Source organism: Lynx rufus, unplaced genomic scaffold (genome assembly GCF_022079265.1).
Source record: "Lynx rufus isolate CCGP_SWC_20201006 ecotype Redwood Valley unplaced genomic scaffold, mLynRuf1.p SCAF_5, whole genome shotgun sequence".
Lineage (NCBI taxonomy): Eukaryota > Metazoa > Chordata > Mammalia > Carnivora > Felidae > Lynx > Lynx rufus.
Genome location: NW_025814867.1, coordinates 23,315,774 through 23,326,643, shown reverse-complemented (window position 1 = coordinate 23,326,643; position 10,870 = coordinate 23,315,774). Strand labels below are relative to the sequence as shown.

The 10,870-nt window shown below is 40.5% G+C and overlaps 1 long non-coding RNA gene across 1 annotated transcript in view; it reads left to right on the top strand.

Moving 5' to 3' along the window:
- Positions 1–313: 313 nt before the first annotated feature.
- LOC124527027 (uncharacterized) overlaps positions 314–10,870 on the top strand; it is a 61,150-nt gene continuing 50,593 nt past the window's right edge. Inside the window, exons 1-2 of the long non-coding RNA XR_006965779.1 lie at positions 314–349; positions 10,580–10,725. This is a non-coding gene — a long non-coding RNA (uncharacterized LOC124527027). The remainder of the gene's footprint in view (positions 350–10,579; positions 10,726–10,870) is intronic.

Below are 10,870 nucleotides of genomic sequence, written 5' to 3'. Positions count from 1 at the left end.
ACACGAGTCATTCACAAGTGCCTTAGTGAACAAATTGTGCTTCAGAAAGGACATGCGTGCCCTACAGGAGTTCAAACTATGGTATGCTGGGAATTCCAAGATGTCATCCGAATCTGAAAACACTATTGTGATGCAGTAATGCTGCCATCTGCATTTTGAGGGTCTATTTTTTGACAAGGAATCTGAGTTTTCTGGCAAGCAGGATGCACATCAGAGTACACAAGAGCCATGTCTTGGTGACTTCCGCCTGAGAGCACATGCACAGCTTCCTGTTTTGGTCTGATAGCTTCCCCTGGGCTTTCATAGATGCAAAATTACTCACAAAGAGATGGGTTGCCCGGGCGAAAAAGTAGGTGTCTTATTTTTGGAAAGCTTTATTTCATATTATCGTTGTCATCTTAGTCTACTAAACCTATTTCCTCTTATATTTTACACTGACACTTAAAATGTCATTTCAACCGCTTGTAGGAAATACTGTTTTTCCTCCTCTTCGGCCGATTCCTCTTGTTATCTATTTTCTTTTTTCTCTCTTGGTGCTGCTCTAATATTACCACTTGATTTGCTTACAATATGAATGACCAGCTAAAATGTCTTCTGATATACGTGGTTAATTCATTTGGCCAGCCATTTAAAAATATTTGTGAGCATTTCTTGTCTCCACATGCATGTATACCCTGGTACAGAGATGCTTCAAACGTTCATTCTGCTTTCAAGTGGTTTGCAGTTTGGGTTGGGAGTTATACTTACAGAAACTGTAGTACAAAATAAAAAATGATTGGCTCCTAAAAAACATAAAGGTGAAGTACTATGAGGGATTTTCTCATGTAGTTTTTTGGCCATTGTAGATCTTCCTTTGTGAAGTGTCTGTTCAAACCTTTTGCCCATAATTTCTCATTGGATTTTTTTAAAAAAACTTTTGAGTTGAAAGAGTTGTTTATATATAGTCTGGGTATAAGTGCTTTGTATGTATGTATTTATTACAGGATGTGGCTTGTTTATTCATTTTCTTAAGGTTTTAATGTTGATGAAGTCCACTGTATGTATGTGTGTGTGTGTGTATGTATGTGTATGTGTGTGTGTATATATATATGTACATATATATATACCTATAGATGTGTAGATATTTTTATTTATCTGTCAAAGGAATTTTTGCCTACTCTAGAGTCATGAGGATATATTCCTGATACTCCTGTGTTTTCTTAATGTCTAGGTCTACATCATAAATCATTAAGGGAAATGTACTTAGAGAGACGCAAATCAGAGCCAATAAGTTATCACTACACACTCACCAGAATGGCTAAAATTAAAGAAAAAACTGACAATACGTACTAAGTGTTGGCAAGGATGTGGAGTAACTGGAATCATCACATACAGATGGTCCCCAACTTTTGATGGTTCAATTTAAATTTTCGACTTTACGATCAGGCAAAAGCAATATGTGTTCAGTAGAAACAGAACTTCAAAATTTGAAATTTGGTCTCTTTCCAGTGAGTCACAGTGACGGGATCCTCTCGTGTTGCTGGGAAGTGGCAGTGAGCTGAAGCTCCCAGGTAGCCACATGGTCACTAGGTCAATAGCGAGTACACGTACAGCAATTCTGTTCACATGTGATCGTTTTGTTTTCCACTTTCAGTACAGTATTCAATTAATTATATGACATATTTCAACCCTTCATTATAAAATGGGCTTTGTGTTAGATAATCTTGCCCAGTCGTAACCTAACATTGGGTGTTCTGAACACATTTAAGGTAGGCTAGGCTAAGCTTTGATGCTTGATGGATTAGACATATTAAATGCATTTTCAACTTAGGGTATTTTGAACTTACAATGGGTTTATCATGAAGTAACCCCACTGTAAATAGAGAAAATCTGTACCGGTAGTCGGAATGTAAAATGACGAAATCACTTTGGAAATCAGTATAACTATTTCTCATATAGATAAACATACACCAAATCTATGGGTTAGCATTTACACTTTCAGGTTTTACCCAAAAGAAATGAAGACATATGTCAACAAAAAGACTTGCATAAGAATGTTCATAGTATCCTTATTCATAAGTCAATCATTCATACGTCTGTCAATAAAAGGGTAGATAAACAAACATTGATTTTTTTTATACTCAGCAGCAAAAAGACATATAATACTGATATACGTAAATAATCCGGATTATTCTCAAAATGCTCACTAAGGAAGCCTTCCACAAAAGAGTGTATGCTGTATGATTTCATTTATATGAAATTCTGGAACAGATAAAATCCTCTTGTGACAAAATAAATCAAAGCAGTAGTTACTCTACAGGAGGGGGTGACTAGAACAAGGGAGGAGAAAACTTCCTGGGCTATTGAAAGTGTTCTATGTTTTGACAGGAGAACGAGTTGACACAAGTGTGTACATTTGTCAACACAACGGATGTATACTTAGATTTGTGCATTTCATTGTATATAAACAATAGCTCAATAAAAATGGTGACAAAAGGCCAAAAAGCCCAAATTTAGCAGCTGATTGGTCAGAAATATGACATTTGGGTTTAAGAGTGGTTTTTGTACTCAGAGCGCCCTGAATTCAAATTATAGCTCTAAAAATTATTAACTATATAAGTTTGTGTAAGTAACATAACTTCCTTGAACTTCAGTTTTCCATTTGCAGAACTGGAATAATTTCTTCTTTCAAGAGATGTTGTGAGAATGTTTGTAAAGGGCTAGTCACGAGGGCTGGCATAGTGTGTTAAATTAATGCCACTTGAATAATTCTCCTTTTTTTCCCTTTATTTTTTCTTGTTATTATTGAGTGAAGTGTCAAATACAATTGTGAGGTTTTGAGGTACAGTGTTTGGGAAGACGGTAAGCTGTCAACAGAAATACAGAACACACTGGCAAGGTCATACCTAAGAGACAATATAATGGGTTCTCTTTTGAACCTAATGAATTTGAGTAGAGCTGTTCTGAATGGAGTTGGCAATAAGGGGTCTGGAATTGAGGGGAGAAATCAGAAACGGAGCTTTGGATTTGAGCTGTGATGAACTGGTAAACCAGTTTTCCAGGGGGGGCGGGGGGCGGAGGTCTGATAGGCGGTATTTGCTGATTTCCGTGCTGTGAATACGTCCAACATGGCCAGTTTCAAGTTACCAAACCAGTTTGCAAAATTCCTGAGTATTTACCAATCAGCTCTCTCCAGCTGGTGCCTGCCGGCTCTCATATTCTAGTAGATCTGAGTCATTTGCTGAAGCAGAGCAGGGGAGAGAGAAAAATCTTTTCTTATCTTGTACCAGGGCCTCTTGCCTGGAGGATAACAATGCATTTAAGTTCTTTTGCTATGGGTCCCCATTTCTGAGTGTCTCTCCGGGGCTCACACCTTTTTTCTGCTGTGGAATGGAAACACCTTACGTCCACTGCTTTTAAAGAGGGCCTTCACAGCACAGTGGCTTATCCACTCTCTGGTTAACATAATACAGTTTCTTTATCCTTTTATAATACAGAGGCTGCTCTTTCCAGGGATATCCAGCAGGGACGTCAACCTGGAGGGGTTCAAGCATAGCCCTAACCTGTAGAAGGGCAACTAACTCTTCCCTCACTGCCTCAGACGGCATCCTACGCTGGGGTCCTGCCTCACTTAAGATTTCCCTTCTCCCTTGCTGGAGAAGAAAGGAACACTTTTCAAACTGAGTTTGTCATCTCTATCTCTCATCCAATCCCCCATCCAGTGTACAGGTCTGTGTTTGCATGAAGTGCAGGTGTAGACAGGGTTCAAGTCTCTTTCCATGGGTGTTGGAACAATGACAAACCATGGGATGAGGTTAAGCCCGTATTTAATGTAATTGAGCTGTCTGTGCCTATATGGACACTTTGTCAAAAGCACATGGGTACTGGGGCGCCTGGGTGGCTCAGTTGGTCAAGCATCCAACTTCGGCTCAGGACATGATCTCGCGGTTTCGAGCCTTGCATCGGGCTCTGTGCTGGCAACTCAATTTGGAAAAAAAAAAAAAGGGAAAGCGCATGGGGACTAATTCTTAACCCATTGGCCAGCTAAAATGCTCCATTAAACATACATTTCCAGAAGTTTTTTGTCCCAAGAATAAGTATTTTTGCACAGATGTTTCTTTACAACATTATTTAGTATAAAACTAAACTCAAACAACCTATGTGCCCACATTTCTGTTTTATAATATGACATACCCATTGAAAATAACATTATATAGTCCTTAAAATTTCTTATGAAAATTTTTTATTCACGTGAAACATATTTACACCACAGTGAACTATTTGCCATTTTAAGTGTGTTAAAATAGTAAAGAGAAATCACTGGAAATAAATTTCTTTCTTTTTTTAATTTTTTTTAATGTTTATTTATTTTTGAGACAGAGAGAGACAGAGCATGAACAGGGGAGGGGCAGAGAGAGAGGGAGACACAGAATCGGAAGCAGGCTCCAGGCTCTGAGCGGTCAGCAGAGCCCGATGCGGGGCTGGAACTCACGGACCGTGAGATCATGACCTGAGCCGAAGTCGGACGCTTAACTGACTGAGCCACCCAGGCGCCTCATGGAAATAAATTTCTCAAACTACTTAGTGATTTTCTTTTGGTGGTCAGATTATGAGTGGTTTCCTTCTTCTTCACTATGGGCTTATGAACTTTTTCAAAATTTCTGCGCAACGAGCAAAAAAATCTCTCTCTCTCTCTTTTTTTTTTTAGTTTATTTATTTATTTTGAAAGAGAGGGTGAGCAAGGGAGGGACAGAGAGAAAGGTAGAGAGAGGATTCCAAGCAGGCTCCCTGCTGCCAGTGCAGACCCCAACACGAGGCTTGAACTCACAAAACCATGAGATCGTGACCTGAGCCGAAACCAATAGTTGGATGCTCAATCGACTGAGCCACCCAGATGCCTTGCAAAAATGTCTTTAACAAAAATTTCTTAGGGCTCCAGAGACTGCACTCGTGTTCTGATACCTTTGGTTTATCCAGCCCAATTTTTTAAAGTTAAAAGTCCATTTGAAGTCCACATTCAAATTTTTTCTAAAACACATAAGACATATGTCTTGTGTCATAAAACCGAGGTCTTTCAGTCATGTTTTGTAGTAGTGTTACTTCTTTGGTTATTTCTTTCTACACTTCAAGAAAGGAGGGTAGATAAAAAAAAAATAGGAGCCTAAGTTTTCTTCCCTGCGAAGCCCTTTTAATTTGTAGGTAATTCAGATCTTCAAACCTTCAAAAAGATGCATTTCAATATTCTTGAGTTGTATTTTCCCAACATTTTATTATGGAAAATTTCAAGTGTCCAAGAAAGGTGGAAGGAATGTTGCAGTGGATACTCATAAATCTACCAGCTAGATACTGTAGTTAACATTTTAATATATTTGCTTTACCACATATCTATTTGTCCACCCATCAGTCCATGTTATTTTTTGATATGTATCAGAGTAAGTAGCAGACATGAAGACATTTCACTGTTAAATACTACATCATGCATATCTTTAGCTACAATTCATTATCTTTTACATTTCTTGTCTTTCATGGTAACATTTATATGCAATGGAATGTACAAATCTTTTTTTTAATTAAAATTTTTTTTAACATTTATTTATTTTTTTAAAAAATTTTTTTCAACGTTTATTTTATTTTTGGGACAGAGAGAGACAGAGCATGAACGGGGAAGGGGCAGAGAGAGAGGGAGACACAGAATAGGAACCAGGCTCCAGGCTCCGAGCCATCAGCCCAGAGCCTGACGCGGGGCTCGAACTCACGGACCGCGAGATCGTGACCTGGCTGAAGTCGGACGCTTAACCAACTGCGCCACCCAGGCGCCCCAACATTTATTTATTTTTGAGAGACAGAGAGAGACAGGGCATGAGCGGGGGAAGGGCAGAGAGAGAGAGAAGGAGACACAGAATCTGAAGCAGGCTCCAGGCCCTGAGCTGTCAGCACAGAGCCCGAGGTGGGACTCAAACCCACAAACTGCAAGATCATGACCTGAGCCGAAGTCGGATGCCCAACCGACTGAGCCACCGAGGTGCCCCAAATGTATAAATCTTAAATGATCATTCAGTGAGTTTTGACAAAACATATACTTGTGTCGCCCAAATTCCCAGGAAATTCCCCCATGCTCCTTCTCAGTAATCCAGGCACTGACCCTCCCAGAGCTGACCATTGCTTCTATTTGATTCTATTAAATAATTCTTTTTCCAAGTCTACAACTTCATATTAATGGAATCATATACCACATAGTCTTTTGTGTCTGGCTACCTTCACTGAGCATAATGTTTTGGAGATTCACCTCTGTTGTGTTTCTTGTACAAGACTTTTTGTAGACATCTGTTTTTATTTCTTTTGGGTAAATACCTAGGGATAAAATTGCTGTATTATAAAGCGGTATACATTTAGTTTTATAAGAAACTGCTCAACCTTTTCCTAAAGAGGTTGTACCATTTTATATTCCCGCCTACAATTAATGAGAGTCTCATTTGCTCCATATTCTTGGCAACACTTGGCATTATCTGTACAGTCAGTCTTTTTTACTTTTATGTTTTCACATTTTTGTCCTTCTCATGGGTGCGTAGTATTAACTTGTAATTTTAAATGTGTAAACACTTGGTCGGTTTCTTTGTTGTCCAAGTGGGAAAAAAGGCAACAGCCAAGTTTTGCTCCAAGAGACTCAGCCTCACTGAGTCTACAGAATATTGAAATTGGCACAGCTCCAGCATTTTGTAAGAATAGATTTTTCTCCCATGGGGAACTCTCTTTTCTCAACACTTGAAAGGTATTTACTATAGGCTCCCTTTATAATTATCTGCAACATGATGGTTGGTCCTCTCCTCCCAAAGCCCTTCTCTTCTGCTTTTCCTATGTCTCATTCTCCTTGGACCACATGTAGGGATTACAGAGTTGCTTCATATATTCCAGATATCTCTGTTAGGTGACTTGTCACATGTAGACATTTGTGTCCATCCATGTCTCATCTCTCTTCTTAAGCTATAAACATTTTGAAGGAAGGACAATATTTAATTTACCTTAGCACAGTCCCCTGCATACGGGTGTGTGCTCACTGGACATTTATTGAACGGGTGATTGAATGGGAGGTGAGGGAGTAGTTTTGAGCACAGGCCCTGGGGTCAGACTCCACTACCTATGAGCTGTGTGATCTCAAGAAGGTTACTGATCCTCTCTGAGCCTCAGTTTCCATCCAAAAACAAAAAACAAACAAACAAACAAAAAAACAGTGAGGACAATGAGAATACTTACTTTGCTGAACCCAAGTGGCAATTAATGAGGTAATTTTTTAAAAGTGCCTAAAGGGGCGCCTGGGTGACTCAGTTGCTTAAACTTCTGACTTCAGCTCAAGGCATGATATCACGATTTGTGGGTTCGAGCCCCACATCAGGTTCTGTGCTCACAGCTTAGAGCCTGCAGCCTATTTCCGATTCTGTGTCTCATTCTCTCTCTGCCCCTCCCCCGCTCATGCTCTGTCTCTCTCTCTCTCTCTCTCAAAAATAAACACTAAACATTAAAAAAATTAAAAAAATAAAAGTGCCTAGAAAAATGTTTAAAATGAAGTAAATATATATAAATAAAATGAGGCTCTTAAATACAACATCATAGGAAAAAAACTGGCTTTCTAAACCTATATCCATCCTGTGATATAAAAAAATTTCCTTAAAAAACCACAACACAAAAACAAACCAACAACAAACAATTGCAAGCATTTAACCCAAACTAATTCTTCAAGTACTCTAGTCATGTGATTCCAGAATTTGGTGAACAGTCTATTTACCTGCTGTAATTCTGTAACCTTTGATCACATGCCTTTCACCCTTTAGACTAGGCATGTTCGTAGCATTTAAAAAATAAAATCTTGGGTCTTACATTGTCTTTCTTAAAGTACCTTAATCAGAGGTCTGCAATATTGGGGATGAAAACTTTATTCCCCTGTTCCTTTTAAAATTTTTTTTTTAACGTTTATTTATTTTTGAGACAGAGAGAGACAGAGCATGAACGGGGGAGGGTCACAGAGAGAGGGAGACACAGAATCTGAAACAGGCTCCAGGCTCTGAGCTGTCAGCACAGAGCCCGACGCGGGGCTCGAACTCACGGACCATGAGATCATGACCTGAGCTAAAGTTGGACGCTTAACAGACTGAGCCACCCAGGCACCCCAAGTACATTTTATTTTTTTTTTTTTTTTTTTTTTTTTTTTAAATTTTTTTTCAACGTTTTTATTTATTTTTGGGACAGAGAGAGACAGAGCATGAACGGGGGAGGGGCAGAGAGAGAGGGAGACACAGAATCGGAAACAGGCTCCAGGCTCCGAGCCATCAGCCCAGAGCCTGACGCGGGGCTCGAACTCGCGGACCGTGAGATCATGACCTGGCTGAAGTCGGACGCCTAACCGACTACGCCACCCAGGCGCCCCCCAAGTACATTTTAAATCTAACCACTAAATCTTTAAAAATTTTTTTAAATATTTATTTATTTTTGAGAGAAAGACACAGAGTGTGAGCAGAAGAGGGGCAGAGAGAGAGAGGGAGACGCAGAATCAGAAGCAGGCTACAGGCTCTGAGCTGTCAGCACAGAGCCCGACGCGGGGCTCGAACTCACGGACCGCGAGATCATGACGTGAGCCGAAGTTGGCTGCTTAACCGACTGAGCCACCCAGGCGCCCCTCCCCTGTTCCTTTTAATTTTTTTTTTTTTCAAAGTTTATTTATTTTTGGGACAGAGAGAGACAGAGCATGAACGGGGGAGGGGCAGAGAGAGAGGGAGACACAGAATCGGAAACAGGCTCCAGGCTCTGAGCCATCAGCCCAGAGCCCGACGCGGGGCTCAAACTCACGGACCGCGAGATCGCGACCTGGCTGAAGTCGGACGCTTAACCGACCTCGCCACCCAGGCGCCCCTCCCCTGTTCCTTTTAAAGAGAAGGACAATTAAATCCTTAATGGTCCCAAATATCATTTAACTTATGTTACATTGAATTGCTTTACATAAGAAAAGAATGCATCTTTAACAATAAAGGAAACAGGAAGCATTGATATTAACAATAGTTATGGTCGATAGGACCTACATCTTCTGAAAAGTCATGCTATACAACCTTTAAAGAAGGCTTAGGGAGGGACGCCTGAGAGGCTCAGTCAGTTGAGCGTCTGATTCTTGATTTCGGCTCAGGTCATGATTCCAGGCTTGTAGAATTGAGCACTGTGTTGGGCTTGTGCTGAGTGTGGAACCTGCTTGAGATTCTCTCTCTCTCCATCTGCCCCTGCCCTGCTTGCACACTCCCTGTCTCTCTCTCTTAAATAGAAAAAAGTTGTTTTAAAATGATTAAGAAAGAAAGAAAGGACTTAGGGATTTTTCTACTGTAGGGATTTGAAAAGAGAAACATGGAAGGGTCCTGAGAGCAACTTCCTGAAGAGGAAAAGGCTAGACGATTTCCCAGAATCTACAGTACCATACCAGTGATGGTATGACTATCTTTTTCTTCGCTGGGCTGGATTCCGTAAGGAAACATTTTATTTTCTGGAGTCAGAATGCATGTGTTCGTCTCCATACAACACGAAGAAAACATGCCCGTAAAATCAAAAGAGAGCATTGACCACTGTGACCTGTTAACATGTTTCTCTGCCTCTCTTCGGATGAAAGATTTCAAATCTCATCATCAATGTGGCGAGAAGTATTGAATTGGAAAACACTAATATTGTCTTTCCAGATCGATTCATCCTCGGTTTGTCACATCAGAGCAAGAGAGGAGATATTAATGGTCACCTTGGCTGTTTTCTCGTGACCTCCAACATGCCTCACATTTTAAATTGAATCCGGATCGGGGTGTCTGGGAGCAGGGAGTGGAGATCCACAGGGTGCGGAGTAAAGTAAAGGCTAGATGTGTCCCCTTGGTATTAAAAGAAGGCTTTGCAAGCAAAAAAAGAAACGGTGTTTGGTAAAAATGAGTGCCGCTTCCCCCTGCTTCGGTATCCGCTTGCTTTCACAATGGCCGCAGTGTTTTTCTTTACCAGGTAGGTGGCCTCTCCATGTATCGATGAGGCGCTGCGTGAAAATGTGCCTCCTTATGTCGGAGGGAAATTTGCTTTCACTTCTTTCCCCGGCTCTCTGTGCCTCCCTTTGTTCTAATCATACACGTGAGGAGAAAAGCCAGTGATGGCAGCAACCATTTTCTTCTCCAGCCACTTTTTGGAGTTAATAATTCACACGGATCTTTTACAAACTCTCATTTTATTCTTAGAAATGGCCTTATTGCTAACAGTCTGCTCTCCAGTTGTACTTTATCAAGCAGCAGATCTGTTGTAAAATGTGATGACTGGATTTCATCTGTTTTGCCACCCCCTAAGAATTCATTGCCCACAGTGCTTCGACTGCTGTTATAAGAGACGGTTTAATTTTTGTGGTACATTGATTGATAACTGGGCTCCCTGGTAACATGGCCTTCCTTGAATAGGACCGCTGTTTTCTAGGTCTCAGATCCCCTGAAGATGCTACATAACTCCCTGTATGAAACAAATCTTCCACACCCTAATAGTAATATCCCGAATCCCCAAGTGAACAGATCGCACATGCAATTGCCTATCGGTATCTTTATGCCTGCAGGTGACACAGATATGGGAAGGAAAGTCCCCCAGGTCTCAGATGTGATGGAATCAGAGACACAGAAAGACAAACAAACAAAACGGGAAGACTTGCCACGATTCCGAAAAGTTGTCTAAATTGGTCTCTATCGAGTAATAAAATCACAGGTACTTCTTCACTCCTTGACTAATTTTCTGTTGCTTTCAGGTGAACGATGTAGAATCCCTGCTATGTACCTTCAAATTAAAAAAAAAATAATAATAACAACAAAAGAGAGGCGAGAAAGAGTTTGCAGAGAGGAGAATTGTAAAA